This window comes from Salvelinus fontinalis, chromosome 27, assembly GCF_029448725.1.
Source record: "Salvelinus fontinalis isolate EN_2023a chromosome 27, ASM2944872v1, whole genome shotgun sequence".
NCBI lineage: Eukaryota > Metazoa > Chordata > Actinopteri > Salmoniformes > Salmonidae > Salvelinus > Salvelinus fontinalis.
The window spans coordinates 26,314,347-26,329,084 of record NC_074691.1 but is presented as its reverse complement, the minus strand read 5'-3'; the positions used below and the strand labels follow the sequence as shown (position 1 = coordinate 26,329,084).

The 14,738-nt window shown below is 58.1% G+C and overlaps 1 protein-coding gene across 5 annotated transcripts in view; it reads right to left on the bottom strand.

The window, feature by feature from the left end:
• The window catches only part of LOC129825357 (ena/VASP-like protein), a 302,481-nt gene that overhangs the window by 24,007 nt on the left and 263,736 nt on the right, over window positions 1-14,738 (bottom strand). The window lies entirely within an intron of this gene.

The following is a 14,738-nucleotide window of genomic DNA, read 5'->3' as shown; positions in this document are numbered from 1 at the left end:
CTCCAGCCCCCCAGCCCTACAACTCTCCAGCCCCCCAGCCCTACAACTCTCCAGCCCTACAACTCTCCAGCCCTACAACTCTCCAACCCTCCAGTCCTCCAGCCCCCCAGCCCTACAACTCTCCAGCCCTCCAGTCCTCCAGCCCTACAACTCTTCAGCCCTCCAGTTCTCCAGCCCCCCAGCCATACAACTCTCCAGCCTTCCAGTTCTACAGCCCTACAACTCTCCAGCACTCAAGTCCTCCAGCACTACATCTCTACAGCCCTACAACTCTCCAGCCCTCCAGCCCTACAACTCTCCAGCCCCCCAGCCATACAACTCTCCAGCCCTCCAGTTCTCCAGCCCCCCAGCCCTACAACTCTCCAGCCCTCCAGCCCCCCAGCTATACAACTTTCCAGCCCTCCAGTCCTCCTGTTCTCCAGCCATACACATCTCCAGCCCCCCAGCCATACAACTCTCCAGCCCTCCAGTCCTCCTGTTCTCCAGCCATACAACTCTCCAGCCCTCCAGTCCTCCTGTTCTCCAGCCATACAACTCTCCAGCCCTACAACTCTCCAGCCCCCCAGCCATACAACTCTCCAGACCTCCAGTCCTCCAGCCTCCCAGCCATAAAACTCTCTAGCCCTCCAGTCCTCCTGTTCTCCAGCCATACAACCCTCCAGCCCTCCTGTTCTCCAGCCCTACAGCTCTCCAGCCCTCCAGCCCTACAACTCTCCAGCCCCCAGTCCTCCTGTTCTCCAGCCCTACAGCTCTCCAGCCCTCCAGTCATACAACTCTCCAGCCCTCCTGTTATCCATCCCTACAGCTCTCCAGCCCTACAACTCTCCAGCCCTACAACTCTCCAGCCCTACAACTCTCCAGCCCTACAACCCTACAGCCCTACAACCCTACAGCCCTACAATTCTCCAGCCCTACAACTCTCCAGCCCTACAGCCCTACAACTCTCCAGCCCTACAGCCCTACAACTCTCCAGCCCTACAACTCTCCAGCCCTACAACTCTCCAGCCCTACAACTCTCCAGCCCTACAGCCCTACAACCCTCCAGCCCTACAACTCTCCAGCCCTACAGCCCTACAACTCTCCAGCCCTACAACTCTCCAGCCCTACAGCCCTACAACTCTTCAGCCCTACAGCCCTACAACTCTCCAGCCCTCCAGCCCCCCAGCTATACAACTTTCCAGCCCTCCAGTCCTCCTGTTCTCCAGCCATACACATCTCCAGCCCCCCAGCCATACAACTCTCCAGCCCTCCAGTCCTCCTGTTCTCCAGCCATACAACTGTCCAGCCCTACAACTCTCCAGCCCCCCAGCCATACAACTCTCCAGCCCTCCAGTCCTCCAGCCCCCCAGCCCTACAACTCTCCAGCCCTCCAGTCCTCCAGCCCTACAACTCTTCAGCCCTCCAGTTCTCCAGCCCCCCAGCCATACAACTCTCCAGCCTTCCAGCTCTACAGCCCTACAACTCTTCAGCCCTACAGTCCTCCAGCCCCCCAGCCATACAACTCTCCAGCCCCCCAGCCCTACAACTCTCCAGCCCCCCAGCCCTACAACTCTCCAGCCCTCCAGTCCTCCAGCCCTACAACTCTTCAGCCCTCCAGTTCTCCAGCCCCCCAGCCATACAACTCTCCAGCCTTCCAGTTCTACAGCCCTACAACTCTCCAGCACTCAAGTCCTCCAGCACTACATCTCTACAGCCCTACAACTCTCCAGCCCTCCAGCCCTACAACTCTCCAGCCCCCCAGCCATACAACTCTCCAGCCCTCCAGTTCTCCAGCCCCCCAGCCCTACAACTCTCCAGCCCTCCAGCCCCCCAGCTATACAACTTTCCAGCCCTCCAGTCCTCCTGTTCTCCAGCCATACACATCTCCAGCCCCCCAGCCATACAACTCTCCAGCCCTCCAGTCCTCCTGTTCTCCAGCCATACAACTCTCCAGCCCTACAACTCTCCAGCACCCCAGCCATACAACTCTCCAGACCTCCAGTCCTCCAGCCTCCCAGCCATAAAACTCTCTAGCCCTCCAGTCCTCCTGTTCTCCAGCCATACAACCCTCCAGCCCTCCTGCTCTCCAGCCCTACAGCTCTCCAGCCCTCCAGTCCTCCAGCCCTACAACTCTCCAGCCCCCAGTCCTCCTGTTCTCCAGCCCTACAGCTCTCCAGCCCTCCAGTCATACAACTCTCCAGCCCTACAGCCCTACTACCCTACAACTCTCCAGCCCTACAACTCTCCAGCCCTAGAGCCCTACAACTCTCCAGCCCTACAACTCTCCAGCCTTACAACTCTCCAGCCCTACAACCCTACAGCCCTACAATTCTCCAGCCCTACAATTCTCCAGCCCTACAACTCTCCAGCCCTACAGCCCTACAACTCTCCAGCCCTACAACTCTCCAGCCCTACAACTCTCCAGCCCTACAACTCTCCAGCCCTACAGCCCTACAATTCTCCAGCCCTACAACTCTCCAGCCCTACAACTCTCCAGCCCTACAACTCTCCAGCCCTACAACCCTACAGCCCTACAACCCTACAGCCCTACAATTCTCCAGCCCTACAACTCTCCAGCCCTACAGCCCTACAACTCTCCAGCCCTACAACTCTCCAGCCCTACAACTCTCCAGCCCTACAACTCTCCAGCCCTACAGCCCTACAATTCTCCAGCCCTACAACTCTCCAGCCCTACAACTCTCCAGCCCTACAACTCTCCAGCCCTACAGCTCTACAACTCTCCAGCCCTACAACTCTCCAGCCCTACAACTCTCCAGCCCTACAACTCTCCAGCCCTACAGCCCTACAACTCTACAGCTCTACAACTCTCCAGCCCTACAACTCTCCCGCCCTACACCTCTCCAGCCCTACAAATCTCCAGCCCTACAACTCTACAGCCCTACATCCCTACAACTCTCCAGCCCTACAGCCCTACAACCCTCCAGCCCTACAACTCTCCAGCCCTACAGCCCTACAACTCTCCAGCCCTACAACTCTCCAGCCCTACAGCCCTACAACTCTCCAGCCCTACAACTCTCCAGCCCTCCGGCCCCCCAGCTATACAACTTTCCAGCCCTCCAGTCCTCCTGTTCTCCAGCCATACACATCTCCAGCCCCCCAGCCATACAACTCTCCAGCCCTCCAGTCCTCCTGTTCTCCAGCCATACAACTCTCCAGCCCTACAACTCTCCAGCCCCCCAGCCATACAACTCTCCAGCCCTCCAGTCCTCCAGCCCCCCAGCCATAAAACTCTCCAGCCCTCCAGTCCTCCTGTTCTCCAGCCATACAACCCTCCAGCCCTCCTGTTCTCCAGCCCTACTGCTCTCCAGCCCTCCAGTCCTCCAGCCCTACAACTCTCCAGCCCCCAGTCCTCCTGTTCTCCAGCCCTACAGCTCTCCAGCCCTCCAGTCATACAACTCTCCAGACCTCCTGTTCTCCAGCCCTACAACTCTCCAGCCCTACAACTCCTGCCCTACAGCCCTACAAGTCTCCAGCCATACAGCCCTACAACTCTCCAGCCCTACAGCCCTACTACCCTACAACTCTCCAGCCCTACAACTCTCCAGCCCTAGAGCCCTACAACTCTCCAGCCCTACAACTCTCCAGCCTTACAACTCTCCAGCCCTACAGCCCTACAACTCTCCAGCCCCTACAACTCTCCAGCCCTACAGCCCTACAACTCTCCAGCCCTACAACTCTCCAGCCCTACAACTCTCCAGCCCTACAGCCCTACAAATCTACAGCCCTACAACTCTCCAGCCTTACAGCTCTCCAGCCCTACAACTCTCCAGCCCTACAACTCTCCAGCCCTACAACTCTCCAGCCCTACAGCTCTCCAGCCCTACAACTCTCCAGCCCTACAGCCCTACAACTCTCCAGCCCTACAACTCTCCAGCCCTACAACTCTCCAGCCCTACAACTCTCCAGCCCTACAGCCCTACAACTCTCCAGCCCTACAACTCTCCAGCCCTACAACTCTCCAGCCCTACATCCCTACAACTCTCCAGCCCTACAGCCCTACAACACTCCAGCCCTACAACTCTCAGCCCTACAACTCTCCAGTCCTCCAGCCCTACAACTCTCCAGCCCCCAGTCCTCCTGTTCTCCAGCCCTACAGCTCTCCAGCCCTCCAGTCATACAACTCTCCAGACCTCCTGTTCTCCAGCCCTACAACTTTCCAGCCCTACAACTCTCCAGCCCTACAACTCTCCAGCCCTACAGCCCTACAACTCTCCAGCCCTACAACTCTCCAGCCCTACAACTCTCCTGCCCTACAGCCCTACAACTCTCCAGCCCTACAGCCCTACAACCCTACAGCCCTACAACTCTCCTGCCCTACAGCCCTACAACTCTCCAGCCCTACAGCCCTATAACTCTCCAGTCCTCCAGCCCTACAACTCTCCAGCCCCCAGTCCTCCTGTTCTCCAGCCCTACAGCTCTCCAGCCCTCCAGTCATACAACTCTCCAGCCCTCCTGTTCTCCATCCCTACAGCTCTCCAGCCCTACAACTCTCCAGCCCTACAACTCTCCAGCCCTACAACTCTCCTGCCCTACAGCCCTACAACTCTCCAGCCCTACAGCCCTACAACCCTACAGCCCTACAACTCTCCAGCCCTACAACTCTCCTGCCCTACAACTCTCCAGCCCTACAGCCCTACAACTCTCCAGCCCTACAACTCTCCAGCCCTACAACTCTCCGACCCTCCAGTCCTCCAGCCCCCAGCCATACAACTCTCCAGCCTTCCAGCTCTCCAGCCCTACAACTCTCCAACCCTCCAGTCCTCCAGCCACCCAGCCATACAGCTCTCCAGCCCCCCAGCCCTACAACTCTCCAGCCCTCCTGTTCTCCACCCCTACAGCTCTCCAGCCCTACAACTCTCCAGCCCTCCAGCCCTACAACTTTCCAGCCCTACAACTCTCCAGCCCTACAACTCTCCAGCCCTACAGCCCTACAACTCTCCAGCCCTACAACTCTCCAGCCCTACAGCCTACAACTCTCCAGCCCTACAACTCTCCAGCCCTACAACTCTCCAGCCCTACAGCCCTACAACTCTCCAGCCCTACAACTCTCCAGCCCTACAACTCTCCAGCCCTACAACTCTCCAGCCCTACAACTCTCCAGCCCTACAACTCTCCAGCCCTACAGCCCTACAACTCTACAGCTCTACAACTCTCCAGCCCTACAGCCCTACAACTCCCCAGCCCTACAGCTCTCCAGCCCTACAACTCTCCAGCCCTACAACTCTCCAGCCCTACAACTCTACAGCCCTACAACTCTACAGCCCTACATCCCTACAACTCTCCAGCCCTACAGCCCTACAACCCTCCAGCCCTACAACTCTCCAGCCCTACAGCCCTACAACTCTCCAGCCCTACAACTCTCCAGCCCTACAGCCCTACAACTCTCCAGCCCTCCAGCCCCCCAGCTATACAACTTTCCAGCCCTCCAGTCCTCCTGTTCTCCAGCCATACAACTCTCCAGCCCTACAACTCTCCAGCCCCCCAGCCATACAACTCTCCAGCCCTCCAGTCCTCCTGTTCTCCAGCCATACAACTCTCCAGCCCTACAACTCTCCAGCCCCCCAGCCATACAACTCTCCAGCCCTCCAGTCCTCCAGCCCCCCAGCCATAAAACTCTCCAGCCCTCCAGTCCTCCTGTTCTCCAGCCATACAACCCTCCAGCCCTCCTGTTCTCCAGCCCTACAGCTCTCCAGCCCTCCAGTCCTCCAGCCCTACAACTCTCCAGCCCCCAGTCCTCCTGTTCTCCAGCCCTACAGCTCTCCAGCCCTCCAGTCATACAACTCTCCAGACCTCCTGTTCTCCAGCCCTACAACTCTCCAGCCCTACAACTCTCCAGCCCTACAACTCTCCAGCCCTACAGCCCTACAACTCTCCAGCCCTACAACTCTCCAGCCCTACAACTCTCCTGCCCTACAGCCCTACAACTCTCAAGCCCTACAGCCCTACAACCCTACAGCCCTACAACTCTCCTGCCCTACAGCCCTACAACTCTCCAGCCCTACAGCCCTACAACTCTCCAGTCCTCCAGCCCTACAACTCTCCAGCCCCCAGTCCTCCTGTTCTCCAGCCCTACAGCTCTCCAGCCCTCCAGTCATACAACTCTCCAGCCCTCCTGTTCTCCATCCCTACAGCTCTCCAGCCCTACAACTCTCCAGCCCTACAACTCTCCAGCCCTACAACTCTCCTGCCCTACAGCCCTACAACTCTCCAGCCCTACAGCCCTACAACTCTCCAGCCCTACAGCCCTACAACTCTCCAGCTCTACAACTCTCCAGCCCTACAGCCCTACAACTCTCCAGCCCTACAACTCTCCAGCCCTACAGCCCTACAACTCTCCAGCCCTACAACTCTCCAGCCCTACAGCCCTACAACTCTACAGCCCTACAACTCTACAGCCCTACAACTCTCCAGCCCTACAACTCTCCAGCCCTACAACTCTCCAGCCCTACAACTCTGCAGCCCTACAACCCTACAACTCTCCAGCCCTCCAGCCCTACAACTCTCCAGCCCCCCAGCCATACAACTCTCCAGCCCTCCAGTTCTCCAGCCCCCCAGCCCTACAACTCTCCAGCCCTCCAGCCCCGCAGCTATACAACTTTCCAGCCCTCCAGTCCTCCTGTTCTCCAGCCATACACATCTCCAGCCCCCCAGCCATACAACTCTCCAGCCCTCCAGTCCTCCTGTTCTCCAGCCATACAACTCTCCAGCCCTACAACTCTCCAGCCCCCCAGCCATACAACTCTCCAGACCTCCAGTCCTCCAGCCTCCCAGCCATAAAACTCTCTAGCCCTCCAGTCCTCCTGTTCTCCAGCCATACAACCCTCCAGCCCTCCTGTTCTCCAGCCCTACAGCTCTCCAGCCCTCCAGTCCTACAACTCTCCAGCCCCCAGTCCTCCTGTTCTCCAGCCCTACAGCTCTCCAGCCCTCCAGTAATACAACTCTCCAGCCCTCCTGTTCTCCCTCCCTACAGCCCTACAACTCTCCAGCCCTACAACTCTCCAGCCCTACAACTCTCCAGCCCTACAACCCTACAACCCTACAGCCCTACAATTCTCCAGCCCTACAACTCTCCAGCCCGACAGCCCTACAACTCTCCAGCCCTACAACTCTCCAGCCCTACAACTCTCCAGCCCTACAACTCTCCAGCCCTACAGCCCTACAACTCTCCAGCCCTACAACTCTCCAGCCCTACAACTCTCCAGCCCTACAGCCCTACAACTCTCCAGCCCTACAGCTCTACAACTCTCCAGCCCTACAACTCTCCAGCCCTACAACTCTCCAGCCCTACAACTCTCCAGCCCTACAGCCCTACAACTCTACAGCTCTACAACTCTCCAGCCCTACAACTCTCCAGCCCTACAGCTCTCCAGCCCTACAACTCTCCAGCCCTACAACTCTACAGCCCTACATCCCTACAACTCTCCAGCCCTACAGCCCTACAACCCTCCAGCCCTACAACTCTCCAGCCCTACAGCCCTACAACTCTCCAGCCCTACAACTCTCCAGCCCTACAGCCCTACAGCCCTACAACTCTCCAGCCCTACAGCCCTACAACTCTCCAGCCCTCCAGCCCCCCAGCTATACAACTTTCCAGCCCTCCAGTCCTCCTGTTCTCCAGCCATACACATCTCCAGCCCCCAAGCCATACAACTCTCCAGCCCTCCAGTCCTCCTGTTCTCCAGCCATACAACTCTCCAGCCCTACAACTCTCCAGCCCCCCAGCCATATAACTCTCCAGCCCTCCAGTCCTCCAGCCCCCCAGCCATAAAACTCTCCAGCCCTCCAGTCCTCCTGTTCTCCAGCCATACAACCCTCCAGCCCTCCTGTTCTCCAGCCCTACAGCTCTCCAGCCCTCCAGTCCTCCAGCCCTACAACTCTCCAGCCCCCAGTCCTCCTGTTCTCCAGCCCTACAGCTTTCCAGCCCTCCAGTCATACAACTCTCCAGACCTCCTGTTCTCCAGCCCTACAACTCTCCAGCCCTACAACTCCTGCCCTACAGCCCTACAACTCTCCAGCCCTACAGCCCTACAACTCTCCAGCCCTACAGCCCTACAACCCTACAACTCTCCAGCCCTACAACTCTCCAGCCCTAGAGCCCTACAACTCTCCAGCCCTACAACTCTCCAGCCTTACAACTCTCCAGCCCTACAGCCCTACAACTCTCCAGCCCTACAACTCTCCAGCCCTACAACTCTCCAGCCCTACAGCCCTACAACTCTCCAGCCCTACAGCCCTACAACTCTCCAGCCCTACAACTCTCCAGCCCTACAACTCTCCAGCCCTACAGCCCTACAACTCTACAGCCCTACAACTCTCCAGCCTTACAGCTCTCCAGCCCTACAACTCTCCAGCCCTACAACTCTCCAGCCCTACAGCTCTCCAGCCCTACAACTCTCCAGCCCTACAGCCCTACAACTCTCCAGCCCTACAACTCTCCAGCCCTACAACTCTCCAGCCCTACAGCCCTACAACTCTCCAGCCCTACAACTCTCGAGCCCTACAACTCTCCAGCCCTACAACTCTACAGCCCTACATCCCTACAACTCTCCAGCCCTACAGCCCTACAACCCTCCAGCCCTACAACTCTCCAGCCCTACAGCCCTACAGTCCTACAACTCTCCAGCCCTACAACTCTCCAGCCCTACAGCCCTACAACTCTCCAGCCATACAGCCCTACAACCCTACAGCCCTACAACTCTCCTGCCCTACAACTCTCCAGCCCTACAGCCCTACAACTCTCCAGCCCTACAGCCCTACAACTCTCCAGCCCTACAACTCTCCAACCCTCCAGTCCTCCACCCCCCCAGCCATACAACTCTCCAGCCTTCCAGCTCTCCAGCCCTACAACTCTCCAACCCTCCAGTCCTCCAGCCCCCCAGCCATACAGCTCTCCAGCCCCCCAGCCCTACAACTCTCCAGCCCTCCTGTTCTCCACCCCTACAGCTCTCCAGCCCTACAACTCTCCAGCCCTCCAGCCCTACAACTCTCCAGCCCTACAACTCTCCAGCCTTACAACTCTCCAGCCCTACAGCCCTACAACTCTCCAGCCCTACAACTCTCCAGCCCTACAGCCCTACAACTCTCCAGCCCTACAACTCTCCAGCCCTACAACTCTCCAGCCCTACAGCCCTACAACTCTCCAGCCCTACAACTCTCCAGCCCTACAACTCTCCAGCCCTACAACTCTCCAGCCCTACAGCCCTACAACTCTCCAGCCCTACAGCCCTACAACTCTCCAGCCCTACAACTCTCCAGCCCTACAACTCTCCAGCCCTACAGCCCTACAACTCTACAGCTCTACAACTCTCCAGCCCTACAGCCCTACAACTCTCCAGCCCTACAGCTCTCCAGCCCTACAACTCTCCAGCCCTACAACTCTCCAGCCCTACAACTCTACAGCCCTACAACTCTACAGCCCTACATCTCTCCAGCCCTACAGCCCTACAACCCTACAGCCCTACAACTCTCCAGCCCTACAGCCCTACAACTCTCCAGCCCTACAACTCTCCAGCCCTACAACTCTCCAGCCCTACAGCCCTACAACTCTCCAGCCCTCCAGCCCCCCAGCTATACAACTTTCCAGCCCTCCAGTCCTCCTGTTCTCCAGCCATACACATCTCCAGCCCCCCAGCCATACAACTCTCCAGCCCTCCAGTCCTCCTGTTCTCCAGCCATACAACTCTCCAGCCCTACAACTCTCCAGCCCCCCAGCCATACAACTCTCCAGCCCTCCAGTCCTCCAGCCCCCCAGCCATAAAACTCTCCAGCCCTCCAGTCCTCCTGTTCTCCAGCCATACAACCCTCCAGCCCTCCTGTTCTCCAGCCCTACAGCTCTCCAGCCCTCCAGTCCTCCAGCCCTACAACTCTCCAGCCCCCAGCCCTCCAGTCCTCCAGCCCTACAACTCTCCAGCCCTACAACTCTCCAGCCCTACAACTCTCCAGCCCTACAACTCTCCAGGCCTACAGCCCTACAACTCTCCAGCCCTACAGCCCTACAACTCTCCAGCCCTACAACTCTCCAGCCCTACAACTCTCCAGCCCTACAACTCTCCAGCCCTACAGCCCTACAACTCTCCAGCCCTACAGCCCTACAACTCTCCAGCCCTACAACTCTCCAGCCCTACAACTCTCCAGCCCTACAGCCCTACAACTCTACAGCTCTACAACTCTCCAGCCCTACAGCCCTACAACTCTCCAGCCCTACAGCTCTCCAGCCCTACAACTCTCCAGCCCTACAACTCTCCAGCCCTACAACTCTACAGCCCTACAACTCTACAGCCCTACATCTCTCCAGCCCTACAGCCCTACAACCCTACAGCCCTACAACTCTCCAGCCCTACAGCCCTACAACTCTCCAGCCCTACAACTCTCCAGCCCTACAACTCTCCAGCCCTACAGCCCTACAACTCTCCAGCCCTCCAGCCCCCCAGCTATACAACTTTCCAGCCCTCCAGTCCTCCTGTTCTCCAGCCATACACATCTCCAGCCCCCCAGCCATACAACTCTCCAGCCCTCCAGTCCTCCTGTTCTCCAGCCATACAACTCTCCAGCCCTACAACTCTCCAGCCCCCCAGCCATACAACTCTCCAGCCCTCCAGTCCTCCAGCCCCCCAGCCATAAAACTCTCCAGCCCTCCAGTCCTCCTATTCTCTAGCCATACAACCCTCCAGCCCTCCTGTTCTCCAGCCCTACAGCTCTCCAGCCCTCCAGTCCTCCAGCCCTACAACTCTCCAGCCCCCAGCCCTCCAGTCCTCCAGCCCTACAACTCTCCAGCCCTACAACTCTCCAGCCCTACAACTCTCCAGCCCTACAACTCTCCAGGCCTACAGCTCTACAACTCTCCAGCCCTACATCTCTCCAGCCCTACAACTCTCCAGCCCTACAGCCCTACAACTCTACAGCTCTACAACTCTCCAGCCCTACAACTCTCCAGCCCTACAGCTCTCCAGCCCTACAAATCTCCAGCCCTACAACTCTACAGCCCTACATCCCTACAACTCTCCAGCCCTACAACTCTGAAGCCCTACAGCCCTACAACTCTCCAGCCCTACAACTCTCCAGCCCTACAGCCCTACAACTCTCCAGCCCTACAACTCTCCAGCCCTCCGGCCCCCCAGCTATACAACTTTCCAGCCCTCCAGTCCTCCTGTTCTCCAGCCATACACATCTCCAGCCCCCCAGCCATACAACTCTCCAGCCCTCCAGTCCTCCTGTTCTCCAGCCATACAACTCTCCAGCCCTACAACTCTCCAGCCCCCCAGCCATACAACTCTCCAGCCCTCCAGTCCTCCAGCCCCCCAGCCATAAAACTCTCCAGCCCTCCAGTCCTCCTGTTCTCCAGCCATACAACCCTCCAGCCCTCCTGTTCTCCAGCCCTACTGCTCTCCAGCCCTCCAGTCCTCCAGCCCTACAACTCTCCAGCCCCCAGTCCTCCTGTTCTCCAGCCCTACAGCTCTCCAGCCCTCCAGTCATACAACTCTCCAGACCTCCTGTTCTCCAGCCCTACAACTCTCCAGCCCTACAACTCCTGCCCTACAGCCCTACAACTCTCCAGCCATACAGCCCAACAACTCTCCAGCCCTACAGCCCTACAACCCTACAACTCTCCAGCCCTACAACTCTCCAGCCCTAGAGCCCTACAACTCTCCAGCCCTACAACTCTCCAGCCTTACAACTCTCCAGCCCTACAGCCCTACAACTCTCCAGCCCTACAACTCTCCAGCCCTACAACTCTCCAGCCCTACAACTCTCCAGCCCTACAACTCTCCAGCCCTACAGCCCTACAAATCTACAGCCCTACAACTCTCCAGCCTTACAGCTCTCCAGCCCTACAACTCTCCAGCCCTACAACTCTCCAGCCCTACAACTCTCCAGCCCTACAGCTCTCCAGCCCTACAACTCTCCAGCCCTACAGCCCTACAACTCTCCAGCCCTACAACTCTCCAGCCCTACAACTCTCCAGCCCTACAACTCTCCAGCCCTACAACTCTCCAGCCCTACAACTCTCCAGCCCTACAACTCTCCAGCCCTACATCCCTACAACTCTCCAGCCCTAAAGCCCTACAACACTCCAGCCCTACAACTCTCAGCCCTACAACTCTCCAGCCCTACAACTCTCCAGCTCTACAGCCCTACAACTCTCCAGCCCTACAACTCTCCAGCCCTACAGCCCTACAGTCCTACAACTCTCCAGCCCTACAACTCTCCAGCCCTACAGCCCTACAACTCTCCAGCCATACAGCCCTACAACCCTACAGCCCTACAACTCTCCAGCCCTACAGCCCTACAACTCTCCTGCCCTACAACTCTCCAGCCCTACAGCCCTACAACTCTCCAGCCCTACAACTCTCCAGCCCTACAACTCTCCGACCCTCCAGTCCTCCAGCCCCCAGCCATACAACTCTCCAGCCTTCCAGCTCTCCAGCCCTACAACTCTCCAACCCTCCAGTCCTCCAGCCACCCAGCCATACAGCTCTCCAGCCCCCCAGCCCTACAACTCTCCAGCCCTCCTGTTCTCCACCCCTACAGCTCTCCAGCCCTACAACTCTCCAGCCCTCCAGCCCTACAACTCTCCAGCCCTACAATTCTCCAGCCCTACAACTCTCCAGCCCTACAGCCCTACAACTCTCCAGCCCTACAACTCTCCAGCCCTACAGCCCTACAACTCTCCAGCCCTACAACTCTCCAGCCCTACAACTCTCCAGCCCTACAGCCCTACAACTCTCCAGCCCTACAACTCTCCAGCCCTACAACTCTCCAGCCCTACAGCCCTACAACTCTCCAGCCCTACAACTCTCCAGCCCTACAACTCTCCAGCCCTACAACTCTCCAGCCCTACAACTCTCCAGCCCTACAGCCCTACAACTCTACAGCTCTACAACTCTCCAGCCCTACAGCCCTACAACTCTCCAGCCCTACAGCTCTCCAGCCCTACAACTCTCCAGCCCTACAACTCTCCAGCCCTACAACTCTACAGCCCTACAACTCTACAGCCCTACATCCCTACAACTCTCCAGCCCTACAGCCCTACAACCCTCCAGCCCTACAACCCTCCAGCCCTACAACTCTCCAGCCCTACAGCCCTACAACTCTCCAGCCCTCCAGCCCCCCAGCTATACAACTTTCCAGCCCTCCAGTCCTCCTGTTCTCCAGCCATACAACTCTCCAGCCCTACAACTCTCCAGCCCCCCAGCCATACAACTCTCCAGCCCTCCAGTCCTCCTGTTCTCCAGCCATACAACTCTCCAGCCCTACAACTCTCCAGCCCCCCAGCCATACAACTCTCCAGCCCTCCAGTCCTCCAGCCCCCCAGCCATAAAACTCTCCAGCCCTCCAGTCCTCCTGTTCTCCAGCCATACAACCCTCCAGCCCTCCTGTTCTCCAGCCCTACAGCTCTCCAGCCCTCCAGTCCTCCAGCCCTACAACTCTCCAGCCCCCAGTCCTCCTGTTCTCCAGCCCTACAGCTCTCCAGCCCTCCAGTCATACAACTCTCCAGACCTCCTGTTCTCCAGCCCTACAACTCTCCAGCCCTACAACTCTCCAGCCCTACAACTCTCCAGCCCTACAGCCCTACAACTCTCCAGCCCTACAACTCTCCAGCCCTACAACTCTCCTGCCCTACAGCCCTACAACTCTCAAGCCCTACAGCCCTACAACCCTACAGCCCTACAACTCTCCTGCCCTACAGCCCTACAACTCTCCAGCCCTACAGCCCTACAACTCTCCAGTCCTCCAGCCCTACAACTCTCCAGCCCCCAGTCCTCCTGTTCTCCAGCCCTACAGCTCTCCAGCCCTCCAGTCATACAACTCTCCAGCCCTCCTGTTCTCCATCCCTACAGCTCTCCAGCCCTACAACTCTCCAGCCCTACAACTCTCCAGCCCTACAACTCTCCTGCCCTACAGCCCTACAACTCTCCAGCCCTACAGCCCTACAACTCTCCAGCCCTACAGCCCTACAACTCTCCAGCTCTACAACTCTCCAGCCCTACAGCCCTACAACTCTCCAGCCCTACAACTCTCCAGCCCTACAACTCTCCAGCCCTACAACTCTCCAGCCCTACAGCCCTACAACTCTACAGCCCTACAACTCTACAGCCCCCCAGCCATACAACTCTCCAGCCCTCCAGTCCTCCAGCCCCCCAGCCATAAAACTCTCCAGCCCTCCAGTCCTCCTGTTCTCCAGCCATACAACCCTCCAGCCCTCCTGTTCTCCAGCCCTACAGCTCTCCAGCCCTCCAGTCCTCCAGCCCTACAACTCTCCAGCCCCCAGCCCTCCAGTCCTCCAGCCCTACAACTCTCCAGCCCTACAACTCTCCAGCCCTACAACTCTCCAGCCCTACAACTCTCCAGGCCTACAGCTCTACAACTCTCCAGCCCTACATCTCTCCAGCCCTACAACTCTCCAGCCCTACAGCCCTACAACTCTACAGCTCTACAACTCTCCAGCCCTACAACTCTCCAGCCCTACAGCTCTCCAGCCCTACAAATCTCCAGCCCTACAACTCTACAGCCCTACATCCCTACAACTCTCCAGCCCTACAACTCTGAAGCCCTACAGCCCTACAACTCTCCAGCCCTACAACTCTCCAGCCCTACAGCCCTACAACTCTCCAGCCCTACAACTCTCCAGCCCTCCGGCCCCCCAGCTATACAACTTTCCAGCCCTCCAGTCCTCCTGTTCTCCAGCCATACACATCTCCAGCCCCCCAGCCATACAACTCTCCAGCCCTCCAGTCCTC